The sequence below is a fragment of the Zootoca vivipara genome, chromosome 8 (assembly GCF_965207765.1).
Source record: "Zootoca vivipara chromosome 8, rZooViv2.hap1.1, whole genome shotgun sequence".
NCBI classification, from domain to species: domain Eukaryota; kingdom Metazoa; phylum Chordata; class Lepidosauria; order Squamata; family Lacertidae; genus Zootoca; species Zootoca vivipara.
In genome coordinates, this window is record NC_142591.1 from 55685587 (window position 1) to 55705922 (window position 20336).

At 38.4% G+C, this 20336-nt stretch overlaps 1 protein-coding gene across 10 annotated transcripts in view; it reads right to left on the reverse strand.

The window, feature by feature from the left end:
• Positions 1 to 20336, reverse strand: part of NCOA2 (nuclear receptor coactivator 2) — a 130663-nt gene that overhangs the window by 105738 nt on the left and 4589 nt on the right. For 9 of the 10 annotated variants that reach the window (XM_035125673.3, XM_088675598.1, XM_035125669.3 and 6 more), the window contains exon 2: positions 10479 to 10558. The exons of the other annotated variant lie outside the window; for it this stretch is intronic. The gene's annotated coding sequence lies outside the window, so the exon portion shown is untranslated. The remainder of the gene's footprint in view (positions 1 to 10478; positions 10559 to 20336) is intronic. 10 annotated transcript variants of the gene reach the window in all.

Here is a 20336-nt window from a genome sequence, read left to right on the forward strand (position 1 = left end):
GAGTGAATAACCGCAAAATTTACAACTAAACAGACCGCAGCAGTACCCTGTGACTTATACTCTGGCAAACTGCCACCTGCATAAAACACCCTGCTTACAGGATTTGCACTGGCTGCCAATCTGCTACTGGGCCACGTTCAATATGTTGGTACTGTACTAACATATAAGGCCCTATGCAGCTAAGAACCAGGTTCCTTGAGAGACCACCTAATTCTTTATACACATAGTAGATCACTGTGATCTGTGACTGTGAGAGTTTCTTCTGCAAGTTCCAAAGATCTTAGAAATCCACTCTGTAGTAGCATGGATTTTAGTGTGGCCACCATCTGCTCTCTAGGAGCCTGCACATTGGCCCATTTGTGCTGTGCCATAGTTCAGCATAGCACTGCATGCAAACTAAGCCACAAACTAGCATTTATTAAGCTACACACCAGTCCACTCAGTTTTATTTCCAGTTCAGTAATAAATAAAAAAATCTCAAGAACTATTATATGTTATCCAATGCCTTAGAAAAAGTGTAAGTAGCAACTTTTTGCAGCAATACTTGATTCAGCTCTCTCATATCGCTTACACTGTCTTCTCGTATGCAATGCCAACAACACAACGAGACTTGTTTTTTGGGGAGGGGGAATCTTTTCAACATGTGAATTAGTGCTGAAGCTACAATGATACTGGTAGCTTGTGTCTCACAGATGCAAACACCCACCAACCACTAACCACAAATGGTAGCAAAATGCTTATTTGCCTTATGTAGCCCAACTGGAAATTTGGGTGGGGAATTATTTGGGACAGGCATAGTCGAAGTTATTCCTAGCCCCAAATCTGTCACCCTTCATAAAATAAGCTTGCAATTTACTTGAAAGAAAGGAGAAGCAATACAGAAGTTTTTGCTTTGCTGGTCCTTCTCTGCTACAATGTGGCATGACTCTTTGGGATTCAAATAGTGTACTGCTGTGCCTGTTACATAAATTTACTTGAAAAGGAAGAGTAGCACATTGCCTGAATCTGAAAGCATTTCATTCATAGCAAGTGAAGCTCTTCGGGGATTAAGGTGACATTTGTGTGCATTTCCTTCTAAGTAAGCGTACTTGAGGAGCAACAACATCACACTGTTGGCAGAAGTAGTGTTCACAAAACTGCAGCAGCAACAGGACCCTTCTGCCCCCCTCCATGAACATACACACACAAAGTGTGGTGTGCTGGTAAAAAATTACACCTCTAAATAACTGAACTTTGCTGCCAGAGGAATAAGATGCTACAACTGAATGTAGGGCTTTGACATCCCTTCTCAGCTTTGCTATGGAACTGATCTCTGTGAATCCCCCATTAGCAATCCTTTAGTGGATCTGACATTTTTATCAATTATTTCAAGAGATCTACTAATTCTTTCTGCATTATAAATATATACTGTAATAATAACTTTCTAATATTTTCTGAATGTAAAGACGCTGAAGCTCATGCCACTATCAGTACAAGAAGAGCAGCAAAGTTTTTATGCAACTACATGTGAAAAATCATAGCAAAAACTGCTTGGTATGCCTTTGTAGCATGGCTGCTACCTTTCACACATTGCTAGCATGGAAGTAAACATTATCAGCAGCTCGAAACTGCAGTTCTGGACACCGCCACCAAATCTTGGGATGCCGGCCTTGCAAAAACAGCAGGGGTACATACCAAGTCTCGGTAATAGAAATAAAAAGGTCAAAATGCATATTTTAAGCTATACAAAGAAACTGCAAGAGACATTCTTGTTTGAACATACCATTTCACTTGCTCGCTAGTCGTAACCTTCTGACTGCAATTGGGAGAAATACTGGGCACAAAACAGAGCATCAATACTTACGAACCATCAAATACTGTACTTACAAAACTGAATTACAACAATCGTTTTAACACAACACCAAGTGAGAAAGTATATGCATAGATTTTTACTACTAGAATAAAAAACAAGTGGGACCTATAACAAAAAGTTGCCAGATGAAGTACACTCGATTCCATTCTACCTCCCCATTTTTTATCTGCTAACCCAACTGTCAGTCAGCCTTGAATAGCTACTGAGCATACTCATCACCCCTAGAAGTACCCCCACCCCAGATTTACTGTACTTACACAAACTTTACACGCCCAAGTCTGTAAGGACATGCCTTTTGTGTGGGGGTAGTGCCATTTCAGTTACATAAGCACTCACAGTGAGCATCAGAAATTGAGAAAATAACAATGCAAAAGCTGTTTCTACCAGAAGCTTAAAACAGCAAAGTCAGCGGCATCATCACACTGATCTTTTAACAAGCTGGTAGATAAACACGGGCTAGAAAATTAAATTTTCTGAAAACCAAGACAAATCTACTGGCCTTCATCCAAGAATCAGTGTCATTGTCAGGCCCTGTATTTAATTAGCACTATTTACTGTCAAGCACTCACTTGGGTAGATCTTTTACCATCCTCAGTAAGGCTTATAGCAAATACTGGGGGGGGGGGTGGAGATCTGGCTTCAGATATGCATCAGGTCATCTTTCAAGAGGTAAGAGTTCAGTTGTCCTGTTTGTGGCCACAAAATTAAAATCTTGTGTGTTCTTCACAAATCAAAGTGACATTTCTCTCATTTGCAAATCTGTAACACATCCTCTCTACCAGAACTTAATATTTAATTTAGAAAAACAATTTTCCATTACACTATTTAATCATAACTCTTATTTTAAAGTGAAAATCCAGATTTAGAATTAGCAACATAAAACATAAAAAACTATTTTTACTAACATTCCTATTCTTAGAATCCATTTCTAGACAAACCACACACTTAGCTAAAGAATACTTAACATGCAAATTATCTGCCATGAAGGTCTGATTTTAAAATCATTTTATTTCATTCAACAAGATATATTATTAAATTATAACATGTGTCATCCGCACAGCTGGGCCATTCCGTGAAAAATGAGCCTGATAAGAAAAAAATTATTTTTAAAATATACTTATTTTACTTATAGTTTCATTAACTAAACATATTAAAGTTCAATATTCCAAAGGAAAAAAGAATTTGAAATTATTTTTTTCATGAGAAATTTGAGCTTGAAGTTTCAGTATCACTTTTCTGATTGTGTAGCTTAATTTTGTTCATTTAGGTTGGCATTATTTTTTAAAGATAAACAAAAATTGTGGTTGTCATTGTTGGTATATTATTAAAGTGAATAACTTTGTCTACACATTGGACTTGAAAATTTTTAAATAGGTAAGTTATTTCTATTTTATTTTTATTATTGAATGGGATGCTGTTTCAGTGTCCCACCCGTGACAGCAAAAGGTACAAAAGTTTATTTTGTGATAAAACTAATTTATAGGTTATGTTTGTTTTATTGTGGGAGTATGTATTAGAGTATAACACACCTATCAATAATAAAAATGCAGTTAATTAATGTAAACACCATGAAATTTTAATAATTTTTTTCTGTCCCACCCGTGACAGTTTTCAGCTTGTTTTATTAGGTTGCTAACTGTTGTAGCTTGAGTTAGTGATTTCAGCAAGTGATTTCAGCTCTCTGCAGACAGGAGACAGATTCCTCATGTAATAATTCTTTATTCTGGCAAACAAGACTGAGGGGACTGAGGAGAGGAGAACTAGCTAGAAAGAGATACATTTTGGAGGGAACAATCTCAAGCAATCACAAAGCTGCCTTTTGGTGGAAACCAATAAGACTAAGGAGCCAAATGCAGCTGCTTGAATGAACCAATAGTAGCTGTTCCTTCTGGAACAAAGGCAGTTACCGTTACTTTACCCTAATGCGAATACATACAGTAATACAGATAATATAACCTTTGAATCAATACACAAAATGGGAAAGACTACATCTGCAGAACGTATGAGAAAGCTGCGTGAAAAACTAAAACAAGATAAAAACAAATGTGAAAGCTTCAAAGAAAAGGAGAGGGTCAGAGATAAGAAGAGGCGAGAAAAGATGAAGTTGGTAAAGAATTTGTCTGCAAAATCACTTATGGAATACAGACGGAAAGAAACTGAGCGCAAAAGAAAGTACAGACAAAAGATAAAAGAAAAAGAATCTAGGCCAATTGGCGACACTACTATTCCAGAGATTGGGTCATTTAAATGCCCACAATCTCTTGGAAAGGCTGTTACCAAAGTTAAAAGAGTGTTGCCATTAAGTCCACGGAAAAGAATAGCCGTGTTACGAAAGCTTGTGTATGAGAGTTCACCTCAAGCGTCAAAAACACTATTTGATAAAAGCCCTAAACAGAACACCAAAAGTTCTATTATTTCACAAGATAATATCGCAAAGGTCCATGAGTTTTATAATTCAGATGATATTAGCAGGCAGGCACCAGGAATTAAGGATGTCAAATCTATTAAAGATCCAACAAGTGGAAAAAGAATCAAAATCCAAAAGCGGCATATGAATATGACAGTCCAAGAGGCCTATGCCTTATTTAAGATTGATAACCCAACAGTTGAAATCAGCAAATCAAAATTTTATGAACTGAGGCCTAAAAATATTGACTTAGCTTCTCAAATGCCACACAATGTTTGCGTTTGCAAATACCACGCTAATTTCAATTTCCTAATTGAAGCCATAAGTAGGAAAGACATTTTTTTTCCTTCCACACATTCTGATCTTTTGAGCCTTACTTGTTGTGATTTGGAAAATGAAAAGTGCATGAATGGTGAATGCAAAAAGTGTGTACTTAATTTGCACACCCTAATTGATGAAGACTTAAACATGTCGTCTGAGATTTTCTGGAAGCAATGGAAAGATGACTGTTCTAGCCGGCCTAAGGTTTTTGAAGCAAAAGGAACCATAGAAGAAGCTGTCAATGAGCTACAAAATCAATTTAGTAAATTTAAGAAGCACTTCTTTGTAAAGCGATTACAAGCTAAAGCTTTCAAAAATATGAAGGACACAGTAGCTGATGATGAGGTGATTCTTCAAGTGGATTTTGCTGAAAACTATTTGGCAACATCGCAAGATGAAATCCAAAGTGCACACTGGACCCACAACCAAATCACAGTATTTACTGGTTGCGCTTGGACTCAAGGCAAAGTACGTTCTTTTGCCGTGGTTTCGGATCACTTAACCCACGACAAATACTCAGTATATGCATGCCTAAAAGCCATAATTGAAGAACTTAAGAAAGAATTTAACAGACTGACAAAGGTCAAAATCTTTTCTGATGGGTGTGCTGGTCAGTTCAAAAATAAGTACACACTGTCCAATCTGTGTTTTATGCCTGAAGACTTTGGTGTTGATGGGGAATGGTTTTTTTTTGCTACATCCCACGGCAAGGGTGCCGTGGATGGGATTGGTGGATTAACTAAGCAAGCAGTTTGGAATGCAGTGAAACAAAGGAGAGTAGTAATCAATTCAGCATCAGATTTTGTTAAATGTGCTGAAAAAGCAGTACCGAGAGTGAAGTTTGTCCTTTTAACACCTACTGATATCAGTGCAAATATGGCGATGCTAGATGAGCGCTGGACTTTGGTGAGGAAGATTCCAAACGTGCAGTCCAACCATTTTTTTAAAGCTAAAGACAAAAGAAGTTTAGTTTATGGACCTTCTTTTCAAAAGTCCACCCACGTAGTCTTCACAGAACTGTTCAAGTTAAAAGTTTCTGATGTTTACAGAGATTCTGATAGTGACACAGAAAAACAAGATGGTGTAGCAAGTTGTACAAATGAAACAGATGTGCCGGTGGTTGGAGTGAAGCCGTTTGTTGATGGAGTGACTATTGGGACATATGTTTTAGTTGAATTTGAAACAACTACAAAAAGACAAAGAACCAGGCCTACTAAATATAGATATGCTGCAATATGCCAAAGTAATGTTGAAGATGATGGAGAAGTCAAGGTGATGTGTATGCGAGCAGTTAACAATTCTGGAAAGCTGTTTCAAGTTGATGAAAAAGACATATCATATGTGCAGTTTGAACATATTCTTAGTATCTTACCCCAACCTAATGTTAAACGAGTCAGAAGGAACATTTTTTATGAATTTACTGAAAATGTAGATGTGTTTGAAAGTGGTTAATTGGCCCAGAGATGGACTAGAAGAAAATATTTTTAAAATAGATTTTAATTTTAGTAAATACAACATTATACTTTGTAGGCTATAGTAGATAGTAAGTATAGTAATAGCAAAAGGTTTTTTTGTAATTATTCCATTTTTAACAACCTTAATTGTATGTTAAATCAAGTGTATGCCAGACGCGTCCCACCCGTGACATTTCATTGTCCCACCCGTGACAGCATTTTTTCCTTAATTTTGTATCATTAAATTTCTTAACCTAAATTTCTGATTGCATAGTTGTAACCAATAAACATTGATTTAAACAGATATGCTGAGTTTATAATTGATTCACCTCCCAACTCACAGAGTTTTTCCATAAATCAAACTTATCTCAAGCTCCGTGTCCTTTTTTTGTCCCACCCGTGACAATACTTTAACATTTAATAAAATTGTCAAAAATATCCATAAAAATAATAAAAAATTAGTAAAATGTTCAGTATCTTATTAAGAACATAGTTCAAATTTTGGTTGTTAATTTTTATGTATATTTACATTCTTACACATGTGTGAATACCAAAAAACATGGTCCAAGTGTCCCACCCGTGACAATGGAATGGCCCAGCTGAAGCATAGGGTTGTACCCAATGCTGCTATTCTACGCTCACAACAGAACTTCCCCCTCCTTGCACCCCCTGCATAAATGGATTCGATGACCATCAGTGTTCCTTCCAACTCTACAATTCTATGATTCTGCGATTTTTCCTCCTCACGCCGCTTTCGCCCTAAGGTGCCAGGGTGGGTTACAACAATTAAAGCACAATCTGCTTTATTATATACAGGCTTAAGGCAACCAAGTTAGCGGACTGAATCAGTGCACAGGTGTACATTTTCCTCTCTCTCCACCAATGTTAAATAGCTCCTGGTGTTTCAATATCTGAAGCAGAGGGGCAAGAGCTATAACTAGTCTACACCTTTTATGCAAGATTCAGGAATATTTTTAAACAATATTTTTAAATCACAGCACTTCATACAGGCTGGTATCTGTGTCTAAAACCAAGAACATATACTGTAGTCCTCTAATGCTAAAAAAAGGAAGTGGATATAAGGGATGGCTGCAATATGGAGCAAAGGTATGACTGTCCATTCTCAATCTCTGTTTACATGGCCAGCTCAGAACAAGATGACCATTGTAACTCAAGTCCTGATGCTTGTGACAGCCAGGACAAAAGACTAGGGCAGGAGTGCTCTCATAGTTTACTGTGCCAGTTCCAGAATGGAATAGCTCAGGGCCCCCAAATAAGGCCCCTTGGGTATCTATGAGACTTTGGATCCCACAAAACCAAAGCTTCCACCGCCACAGGTCTACCTCAAAACACTTGATTTCAGGACTTGCCATTGGTTACTGAAAGCATCTTTCTTGCCACTTGGGCAACCTCCATACACCACCCGCAGTGCTTTCTTTGCCAGTGGAGGCCAGCACTTAACACTATGCAACAAAACGGTTGCAGTAAATGGCATCAGGTAGCTCTTGTGAGACCATGAAAGAAGAAATGAATTATTCATCTGCTAAGGAATAAATCTCTCTAATCAATCCCATTTACGGTTCAATCAAAAATGTATGTTACAAAAATGAGCTCCTCAGCTGAAGCATGCCAAAGAATGATACCAATAAAACATCACATGATACATTGTTGTGGGCTAGAACCTGCTTTGCCAGTGTGTGTCACAATAAATGTATTAACCACAATCCAGAGAAAGTTAGTCACATGAAATCGTGTGGAACTCAAGATGACAAATTAATCAGTCATTACTAGCTCTCACTGATTTCAACATGAATATATTATACTATCTGTCTCTGGATCAGAGATTTTGTTCAGTGGTACCTTAAACAATCTGTTGTAGTAGTAAAAATATGAGTAAAACAGCTACCCTCCCCTGACATTTTGGTATTTTGTATATGCTTTTTCTTCAGCATCAACATATTATGTGAGCATATGCTGATATGATATCTAACTGAAGTTTATGCCAAATCTCAAATGTGCAGCATATTTAAGCCAAATTGCCATCTCTATGGAATAACACAATTTCACGCACATTACTTTATTAAAGTCTATACTCACCTACCTAGTCAATGGATTAAACATAACAGGTCCATTAAGGGAGAGTATTTTCTTTCATGTTACAGACAATTTGGGGCGCATTAGGTAGGGAGCAAAATATAAGAATGCTTTACATCTTCAGGAATATTGTACAGTATTCTATTACATAAGCCTGAACCATCATTTACATAAGATTTTGCACAGAAGATACTAATATACCTCCTTTTTGAAATCTACAGGTCAAATCACACTAAGGCTGTTTTTATCTCTGGGTGCTTAAGAAGTTTCCTCTCCAGTATTTGTACATCCCTGTGGGACTAACATGCACCATTACTGGCTACAGTTCTCAGGATATCATTCAGAGGCATGTTGACAATGAAATATTAAACCTACTATCCAGGTTTTTCAGCCTGCAGTACATTCAAAGTATCAAATTTAATCTAGACAACAAGTCTCTTCTATACCCAATCCAAGATATATCACTAGTCTACTATGCAACTAGCCTGGCCTTTCTAGATTTTGTCTGTGCCAGCAATACTTCTAAAATTTGTCTACGAAAGATACAAACTGTATCTAGACATAATAAACTATTATTTATCTATTACATGAACAAGTCCTGGGTTTGTGTACTACCACCCCTGTCCCTGTATCCTCCAGCAGTTGTGAGAAGATTGGAAGCCTAGCAAATCCTACACTGTGGTTTATTTTATTATTATTTAAGGAAGACATCTTCATAAATTATGGTTTGAACTTGACTTGTTTCAACAAACCATACAGTTTGTCTGGGTTTGGACACTACATTAACTTTTGGTTAGTTAAAAATTCTAATTGTACAATTACAATATTGTACAATTACAATACACAATTCTAATTGTATCCTCACAGCCATTATGGTGGAGAAGGGAGGCAGGAGCTGATGGGCCCAATAAATGATAGTCCACATGCAGGCACTACAAGGATGTCATCACAAAAATCATTGATAACTCATCACTGAATAATCTAAAAATCACTTTTCAATCCTCATACTTCATGACCTTTCCTCTGTCTCTGGTATGGTTGATCACTCTCTCTTACTAACTTACTAAACAGGTTTAACTTAGTCACAATCATTCATCTCAATGGGTCTGCTCTGGGTAAAACAGTTGAATACCACACAAGGAGGATATTTGTTCATTCCAACTAAATTATGTCTTTCATAATTTCATAATGTGAGTACAAAAGATTGATAAAATTAAATTACAGCTTTTCTTTACATTTTAAGGTTACAACAGTTGCTAAAGAACTATTAGTAGGCTCCAAAAGGGTAACTAGTGCAAGGGCTTAAAACTTTCCTGTGGGATATTTCACAGCCCCTTTGAATAGAATGGTTCCTGTGCCAGATCATAAACTGCTTTTGATAATCCCCTCATATACAAAATCTGTTTAGAAGGAGATGGTGGAGAAGCACATTACATTTTGTAAACTATACAGCTACACTCCAATGCAGGTGCTTCCATTGTGACAGCCACAGGTACACAGGGATCCATAGAGACCTTCCCTGGCAACTGCAGGGTCCCCTCTGCCCACCTGAAATTAGACTTGAAATAATAATTATATTGTACCAATAAGAATAATAGATAGTTTTGTGTGTGATGCCATGACAATTCCTCCGGTGTGAAAATATGTCCATGGACCAAGAAATGGTTGGCAACCCTGGCCTTAACGTCTCAGACATCAAAATTATATATATAACCACACACACATATATACATATGAATAATTGCCTGATATAAGGAGCCTGAATTTCTAGGCCAGTTCAGATGCAATGAACTGTGTTTACCGGTATTTGCTCTCACTTCTTGCATACTTAGCTTTCCTTCCTCACTTTCCAATTTACCAACATGTTATGATTGGTCTACAAATGAGAATTCTAGATCATTGTTTAAACTGGTTTTACAATTCTGCTTTGCCCAGTTAGGATGCTGACAGCAAACTAAGGTCTGAAACTAAACTCGGAGTAAGGGAGGAGAATACGTGCATGGCATCAAATCATGGTTAGGAGTTACATCTGGACCAACTAAGTGTGTGTGACCATACAAGAGGATCTCCATTACCCCAGACAGATATAGGTGTGATCAAAGTGGATACAATCTTTCCCTCACTTTCTTATGGTGCTCTGACGTCTGACTAAATGTTTAGTGCATTTTAGCCAACAAATGATTTTCATACGGTGAGTGTATGAAGCCAAAATTTCAGCCAAAAAACAACAGCAGCAGCAGCTTTCTCAAAGAACAAAATGGATAGTTTATGGATACAATTACATAAAACTACATTTTCATTCATAAAATAGCTACGGTATTTTAATATGCATTATTTAAAGACAACTTACCAAGACTAAATGAGGCAGTCAAATCAATAGCACAGGTTGTCTGTCTGAAAGGTTCAATATTCAGATACATCCCAAGCATGCTATAAAACAAAAACAAACAAACTGTAAATATTCTCTATTTTCCACTGATTATGTCATTCATGCTAAAACAAAATCACTAGAGTATTTGCCATTCCCAGTTATTACAATTCCCTCAAACATTTATAAATAATTCTACTGTAACAATGTGGCTGTGTCGAGGCATCACACTAAACTGTGTTTCAGCATTATGTGACTAAGCCTAGCCCTCTTTAAGTTGTACATTTCCCTTCTGCTGCCTTCCTCCTGCGCCACTCAGAGGTGTAGTTCAGAAGCTTTCACTTCTACTTGCAGTTAACCGTGACTTGTCATGTTGTCCAAACTGCAAATTGTGGTCAATATAAACTATTCCTGTTCAGGGAGGCTTTTAATGTTTAATAGATTATTGTGTTTTATTTTTGTGTTGGAAGCCGCCCAGAGTGGCTGGGGAAACCCAGCCAGATGGGCGGGGTATAAATAATAAATTATTATTATTATTATTGGTTTCAACAAGGCAGTTTCTTTATATATATATTTTAAAAAAACCTTGAAAATTAACCATAGTTCGTTTTAACCACACCAGATGACACAAACTGCAGTTTAAAAAATGTGAAAGCAAAAGGTTAACAACTACTAATCCTGGCTATGCAGAAAGGGGAAGGAAGCCTGTACAACATCCGAATAAGACCCAAATGTTTGTTTAATGTACTCTATTTGCAGATCAGATGATATAACCACAGAATTCTGCTGCTCGAAAATAGGGTTCAAGATACTCAACAATCTCCCCCCTCACATGACTATACTGAATTCAGTAAGCAAATGACTGAATATGCCACCCAAACCCTAGATATGTGTACTTAGAAACACGTCCTACTGATTAAGTGAGTGAGCATGCACAGGATTGGAGGCCTGCCTCTGCTCAGAACATCTGAGTGACTCACCAAAACACAATGCTATTTATTCTGAAAATGATAGAAACATCCTCCAGAATTCTCACACAAGTAGGAATACAATAGGATGCAAGGACTGTTGAGCAGTCTCTACCTCCATAAGCTCACTGGGCTGGGACATCTGCACTGATGTAAATTAAAGAAAGCTTTAGAGCACAGGTGGGGAAGCTACTGCCCTCCAAGTGTTGCTGGTCTACAATTTCAACCTTATCCCTGACCATTTGGTCATGCTGGATGGAGTTGACATGGCTTAGAATCCAACAACATCTGGACAGTCACAAGTTCCCCCCATCTCTGCTTTAAAGAAAAAACTAGCAGTCTTACTGTATCATTTTGCAGCCACTAAATAGATCAAAATCCTAGCCCCCCCCCCTAAAACCTAGGCACAATCTTCACCATTACAGGACCAATTTACAACTTCACAAGTATGAAGTTTCAGAGTTAGAGTTGAACATATTCACTTTTTAAGTTCTTGCAAATTCTCACACTAATTTTTTGTGAATTACTTCACAAATTAAACATATAATTCCAACCCTTCTTCCCAAGAAAGGGTGTTATATTTCTTCAGTTTATGTAAACATCACATTTTCTACAAATTTATACTATATTTATGCTATAGTGCATACATATTTTACACACACACACACACACACACGTCAGTCCACCAACTCATTCTACACTGAAAGCTGAAAGGAGCAAGTATGCTATTAGAAAAGATTTAGAGCCTTGACAAGTTACTAAGTTGGACCATGAATATGTAGAATATACATTCCCACAAACTCCCAAATCCACGCAAGTGATGGTTCTTCATCAGGCATCCCCAAACTGCGGCCCTCCAGATGTTTTGGCCTACAACTCCCATGATCCCTAGATAACAGGACCAGTGGTCAGGGATGATGGGAATTGTAGTCCAAAACATCTGGAGGGCCGAAGTTTGGGGATGCCTGTTCTTCATGGTAGGACTGTGAAGAATGCAATGTTTCTTTTTCAACCTCAATATCAATATCAAGTTTTAAAGCACTAGCATGTGCGTGGATGGGTTGGGGAAGAGAATTACAAAGATTTTAAGCACTTTTATTAAACACCTTGGGATTTTTCTATCCCTGACAAAAGGTCTTCCTGCACAGCTTGATTTCTACATGTCATTTTCACCCACCACTGAAATGTCAAACTCATAATGTTTTTAAAGGTAAAGGTACCCCTGACCACTAGGTCCAGCTGCGGACGACTCTGGAGTTGCGCGCTCATCTTGCTCTATAGGCCGAGGGAGCCGGCATTTGTCTGCAGACAGCTTCCGGGTCATGTGGCCAGCATGACTATGCCGCTTCTGGTGAACCAGAGCAGCGCACAGAAATGCAGTTTACCTTCCCGCCGGAGCGGTACCTATTTATCTACTTGCACTTTGACGTGCTTTCGAACTGATAGGTGGGCAGGAGACGGGATGGAGCAACGGGAGCTCACCCCATCGTGGGGATTCAAACCGCCGACCTTCTGATCGGCAAGCCCTAGGCTCTGTGGTTTAGACCACAGTGCCACCCGTGTCCCATCATAATGTTTTTACTCAGACCTAAACCAGGCACTGTGAGGACCAGTCATGTATACTATTACACCCTCCATTCCAACCATCACCATCCTGCATAAACAGGGAAATAAAGTATTATTTTATTTCACAGCACTTATATGCTACCTGATTGTAATAAAGCCTCAAAAAGGTTATCTAGTACGGAACTTCAGCAGGAAATTCTCTAGCACAGAACTGTCTGTGAAAAAACACAGGAGAACGAATAGATGCAGGGGTAGATGGAGGCAACATGAACATCCTTAAGGACTTTACACCCAAAAACTATCAATACCACAGATTAGAATCTCTTGGCATAAGCTTCAAAGTAGAACGTCTGCATCCATGTCCCTCACAACAAATATGACTAACATTTGAAATCCTATGATATAAAAGAATGATTATGTGTTAATAGGATGCAGCCTTACCACAGTGATTTGTGCTCTGGTAATGTCCTGTTAGAACTACAGTAATGTGGTGTGTGTGTGTGCTGTATGCATGGTTACATTTGAAGACAATCCAAGGGCTTCAGTTAGTGCAGAATGTAGCTGCCCGTTCAGCTGGATGGAATCACAAAACACCAATTCTAAAGGACGTACATTGACTGCATGTTCACTTCTAGGCCAACTTCAAGGTGATGGTTTATGAAGGAATGCCTTTTCCAGAATCAACCTGCCCTTGGCCCAATATCTTCAGAGGCAGCTCTTTTCTGCATACTACTGATGGTGGTGGGTTATATTACATTGTGATGCAAAAAAAGGGAAGCAACAGATTTATTTGTGGTGGCCCTGGTATTGGAATACCCTTGTTCTAGTAGTATGTTTGGCACTGACACTATTATCATTTTGGTGCCAAATACAGACTCACCTGTTTGCCTGAGCATTTGCAATGCATTGGTATATTTACTGTCCCAGGGTGAGGAGCCTGCTCCAAAGTGGTAGTCAGCTAAGTTTTACTCAGAGCAAGCACACTTAAATTAATGAACACAACTAAGCAAAACAGGTTTACTCTGGGTAAAATTTGGTTTAATATGTTTTTAAACTGCTATTGTTATTTACAGTTTATCATTTTGTTTCAATTATCAGGTTTGCTGTTTTTAGTTGACTTTTTGTTGTAAATTGTATGTTGCACTCCACCCTGGATAGGGCTTTGTACACTAAAGCCAGCACCCTGAATCTAGCCTGATAGCTAATTGGCAGCCAGTGCAATTCTTTAGCACCAGTGTAATATGATGTGACTATTCCATCCCAGTGAGCACTCGAAGCCTCTGCATTTTGCACCAGCTGCAGTTTCCAGGGCAACCCCAAGGACAGTCCCACATAGAGCACATTGCAGTAATCCAATCTGGAAGTTACCAGCACCTGGACAACAGGCTATCCTGATCACGAAACAGCCTCAGCTGTCTTACTAAATCTGGTAAAAAGCACTACTAGGTACTGATGCCTAGAGAGATGGATCCAGGAGCACCAAGACTGCTATGGAAGTGAGTGACTTTGTCCTCAAAGTGCCTTGCAAACAAACAACAACAGTCTTCCGAAAGATCTGAAACTCTACTGACTGGAACAGGTATCAATAGACCTCAGAAAATACAAAAAGGTTCAACTGGACGAATTGAAGATGCTACAGAATCAAGGAATTGGGCCTTCTTCACTGCCCTTATTGCCATGCAGAAAGACTCATGCAATAAATAAATAATTACAAGGATGGGGAACCTTTTCAAGCCTAAGGGCCACATTCCCTTCCAAACAACCTTCTGGGAGTCAATTGCCATTAGTGGACAGAGCCAAAGGCAAAAGTAAAGTGAATGCAAATTTTACATATGTACAATAGCTTATTTTTCCAGATACTCAAACATCCCGTCTCTATCCTCTATCCAGGCAAACAAGAAACATAATTCAAGGACACATTCCAGTCACACAAAAACATTCAAGGATGGTGTGGAGCAGGGCCAAATGAGCCGTGTTAGTATACGGTAAGCTAATCGCTAAATGGCACCTTAAACTTAGGTTATGGGCACCCCAATGGACTGTCTAAGCATCTTTTGGGGGGTGAAATTTATTTGCTTGGAAGAAATTTGCTTGGAAATAAGCCCCGTTGTGTCCAGTGGGGCTTTCTTATCCTCAAGTAAGTGCACCTAGGATTGCAGCTCATGTGGCAGCACAGACGCCAAGTCTGCTGCCATGTGAGCCAGCTGATTCACACGGCAGTGCAGAAGCACAAGCTACATATCTTTTGTTGTGGTGTTGCCACATGCAGCACTGGCGCAGCACTAGCCAGCTAGATGGAGAGATTAGTCATTAACCGGGCATCCAGAGATCTCCACAATCGCAAAATGCACCTGGCACATGGGGAATTTTGAACACAGAGTATGAGGTATGGCTGGGAAAGGGGTGTGGCCCAGGGACAGTCTTAAGGGAAAGATAGAGAGGATTGTAGGGCCAAATTGTTGCCCTCCCTGAGTTCCTCACTACTGAACTATTGCTCTGCAGATAAACCATCGTTCCATTAGAGCAGTGATGGCCAAACTTGGCCCTCCAGCTGTTTTGGGTCTTCAACTCCCATCATCCCTAGCTAACAGGACCAGTGGTCAGAGATGATGGGAACTGTAGTCCCAAAACAGCTGGAGGGCCAAGTTTGGCCATCACTACATTAGAGAAAATGAAATCCCATCGAGAAAAGACTATCTACTCAACTTCTAGATACAAGAATCACCTGCCAACAGGACCCATGTCCCATCAGGTTTCACCTTTCGCTTACTGACCTCATGCCCTCATTCAACCCATTATTGCTTCCAGTCAGCAATGGAATTACATTGCTATCTTTCTCTTGCCTGGATACTTTATCAAAATAGTATCTGGTGGCCCTCCCACAAATTATGTGGTCAATACAGCAACAGCAACAGCTTCCCCCAAATAATCAACAGTGGTTTTCACAGAGGAAGATGTATATTCAGTCCTCTACAGGAAACAGTTATTGCTGTTGTACAGGTGCACATCCTCCTTCATGCTGCTTGGTACAAAACAGTCCCGTCCCGTCCCCGTCCCCCAGTAGTTTTAGACCTCAGTTCATTCTGTGTCTTCCTCTGAAAAAGAAAACAACCTTCTTTTCTACAAGTCCCACTTAAGAGTCAGGAGACCATGAATAGTAACCAATAGCGATCACAGTTGAAGAAACATATTAAAGAGCATACCCCTAACATTCAAATTAATTAGAGTTTTGCCATTGGCTTTGTTATATTTTTATATTTTGTTCATAGCCTCTTTGTATCACCCATTAACAGAAAATTATCTAGGCAGTGTGCAATTTTTAAAAAAAACCCTCATAAGGTGTAAAAATGCAATATGAACATAAAAGCGAGTTCAAAAATCAGAATAAAAACAGAATAAAACAAGCCACAATGAAAAAGTAGTCTAAACTATTAAAAGCAATCAACTGAAAATCCTTGGAAAATAAAGAAGTATTTAAATATTGCTGAAAGGACCACAATGTAGCATTGGACCTCTTTGGGCAGCTCCTCTTTGGTGGGGGCATTCCACAATGAGGCACCACCACTGAAAATGTCCTCTCCTTAGAAGCCATCTGTCTCAGCCTTATTTGGCAACAGCATCTACAGAAAGGCCGCCAAAGATGATCTGAGGGTCCAGGGAGTGCTTTGTCTATACTCACTAGATTTAATTATATATAACAGCATTACATTATGAAAAGTCAAGTAATGGGGTGACAAATAATAATTTTACTTCAGTTTAAAGAGCTTTGATTTATTTCAATTATTAAGTTACTGCCAAGTGTGATTGCTAGTTTTCTTCTGAAACTTTCACCAAATCCTAATCCCACTACCATGTGCTCGGTATGTACTCAACACACACATTGAAAGGAGTGACAATGACAAAAATAGAAATAATGCAAGAAAGCTACTATTGCAAACAGCTGATATTATACATTCTGCCATTTTACAATGTAACTTTTTGGAAATCCTTCTAGCGTCCCAGTCTTGTTAAGTGCAAAATATGTATCACTGCAATCAATGAATATGCTGCTTATTTAAAAGCTGGGATCAAAACATTTTTAGATGTGTTCAAGTACCACAAGTGGGCCTTCCCTATCCTTTTTCCCTTTTCATTGAGCTGCTTTGGATGTTACTCCCCAGTAATCCCCACATATATGAGCTAGTTGAGATGACCCTCGGGATCCCTTCCAATTCTGTGATTCTATGTATTAATCTGCGTTGTTTTTACTTTAAAACCATAGAGTGGCCCAATCTGGAGAAGGACTGAAACACACAGTGTGGGATGTCTTTTCTCTTGCACTGTGGCTGCAGTAAAAAATGCCCAAGGAGGGATGTTGCCTGGACAGTTTTCACCAGAACCACGGTGCAGAATAAAAGGCATTTCTCATTGTGTGCTGCAGTCCTCATCCAAACCAGAGGCATCTGTGGCTGTCATTTTTCATTTTAAAATAAGACGAATTAATACATGCATGCATGTAACATAGCATTATTTAGTTTGGCCTTCGAGAGCAGCTTTTGCATAGTTATTTTATTTTAGGGGAATGAAGTTATCCAGAAAGGAGCAGAGCAAGAACCATGCTGTAGGTATATGCATCTCTACAGCGAAGTTCATATTAAGTCCTAAGTGTTTATGTACTAAAACTTTCCAGGTTACATTAAAAGATTATATATATATATATATATATATATATATATATATATATATATATATAAAACAAGCCCTGCACTAACCAATGCCTGCAGGTTTGTATTTTCAGTAAATAAATACTAATCTTATTTTGTTTTTGAAAATGTGAAACAAATTGACAGTATCACACCTGTTTTTACTCCCTATTCACATTCCCACTTATACGTTACAAAGTTCGCCATGTGATTTGATACACAAAGCAACTGACCCTCTAAGCTCAAGGAATGTTTGCATAATGCATATACCGCTAACAAACAATTAATAATATAACTACTGTACAGATAAGGGATGCAGTTGGCACTGTGGGTTAAACCAGAGCCTAGGGCTTGCCAATCAGAAGGTCGGTGGTTCGAATCCCTGCAATGGGGTGAGCTCCCGTTGCTCAGTCCCTGCTCCTGCCAACCTAGCAATTTGAAAGTGCAAGTAGATAAACAGGTACTGCTCCAGTGGGAAGGTAAATGGTGTTTCCGTGCGCTGCTCTGGTTCGCCAGAAGCGGTTTAGTCGTGCTGGCCACATGACCCAGAAGCTGTCTATGGACAAACACCGGCTGTCCACAACCTATAGAACAAGATGACAGCCGCAACCCCAAAGTTGTCTGCGACTGGACCTAACTGTACAGATAAGACAAAGCCAATATGAATCAGCCTATTTCCCAAATAATCAGCATATGATACTACTAAGAACTTCACTTACATTACCTCACCGAAGTAGCAATGTTGTTTTAGAAGAATCAACACAGCACACACACCCTTACTAGCTTGCTACTTTAAGCTTCATTGTCCTTACATCTTAAATTCAAAGAACTCCTCTGACAGATCAAAATCCCCAGGAGGAAAGAGAGCTCCATGCCCAGCCGAAAGCACACAATAGAGCCACAGCTGACAATGCGCATCTATCTGCATATCTGCATATATACAAGAGGTCCTTGCCTACCCCCATCACATTCCCTTTCACATTATAGAACTTGCTACTATCCAATACTTATTATCAAACAGCATTTTTCATAAAATGAATGAAGAAAGGTGCAGTAGTGTTCTGTCTTTTAAGTAGTGTGTTGTATAATTGCAACAATGTGTAATTAAAATGCATGGTGTGGATCAGATCAGGGTAGTTTTTAATAACATATGAACACACATATGCAATGCATGCACATACAGGACAAAAATGTTCTTTGTTTTCCCCTTTTAATACCCAGGAAGTAGTAAATGTGTCTTTGAAGATTAAAATCTGGATTTGCTACAGGTCATACATACTCCATGAAGTCAGTTTATTACTATTACTAGTGCTTTCCTTTAAAATAAGCAAAAACAATGAAAAGAAAAGAACTTGTTACATACACAATTAGATTTTAGGGTTTTGTTATGCTAAGTTGTCTTGAATACTACGGTATATGAAATAAAATTCACAAGCACAATCTCACACCAATTTATTCAGTACACAAACTATTATTTAGAAATTATTTCAGAACTTTTCAACTTTCCTTGGGGAATCTTCACAGCTCAGCTTTTAAAAATCTGAGTTATGTAGCCTCCCTGCCTTAGTTTCATTTTTGCATAGAACATCAGCTTACGCCAACATGTCAGTGGCATCAAGAAAAGGACAGAGAGCAGAAGACTGTGAGCATTGTAGTAGCAGCTGTCTTTCTAAAGAACTTTGCTATTTCTATGGAGCAACCTGGACTTTTCGTTTTTACAGATGGGTCTGCTTACTATCATTTTGAAGAGAAATGCTATGAAAGCCAACTTGGGCAGTTTAAATCTAACAAAAAATCTCAAACCTTTAAACACACCATTTATAAAGTGTTCAAGATGAACCCACTTTAAATTTATTGTATAAATTCAATTTAGTAAGCTTCTCAGAGATACTGCCTTTAACAAATTCTTTCTAGCCAAACATGTTGCACCTATCATTATCCCATCACAAAAAGCATGATTAGCTCACCATGCTTTCAAGCATTATGTCGCTTAACTATTCAACATTTAAAATGATTGAGTAATGATTATAGTAAGTTCTAAAATATATTAATAGAAGCAGAAAATTCAAAGCAGAAAAAGATAACCACTCTTGTGTCTAATCTCTTAAATACTGTACAGTACAGTATACAGAGGGGAACATAATTTAAAAGGATTTTTAAATAATTACAAAAATATTTTTGATTCTGAAATTCTGTGATTTAAGATCAAACTGTGCCTGAAACATTCTGACTTGCTATATAAAGCACTACCTTTGAAAGCAAAGAGTACATAAGGGACTAGGAAACCCAATGAAGAGTTTTGAGGCACCTTAAACAACAATTTATTCTAACAGAAGTAACAGAATCCATTTCATGAGATGTATGTAGTAGTAACTTCCTTTAGCAGGTTATATTTGCAGAGACTCAGTGGAAGAAAAATGGTAAAAGGTGGCATTATGGTAACAAAAAGTCTGTGATAATTCAATTAGAGCCTAAACGTATTTAAAACAAGAATGACTCCCAAATGTAGCAATCTCTGATAACACAGCCATCTTAGTATTGCTAGAGAGATTTAAAAAATCCCTAGAGAGATTAAAAAATCCATTGTCTCTATTCAGGCCCAAATGAACAAAACCTAACTTCCT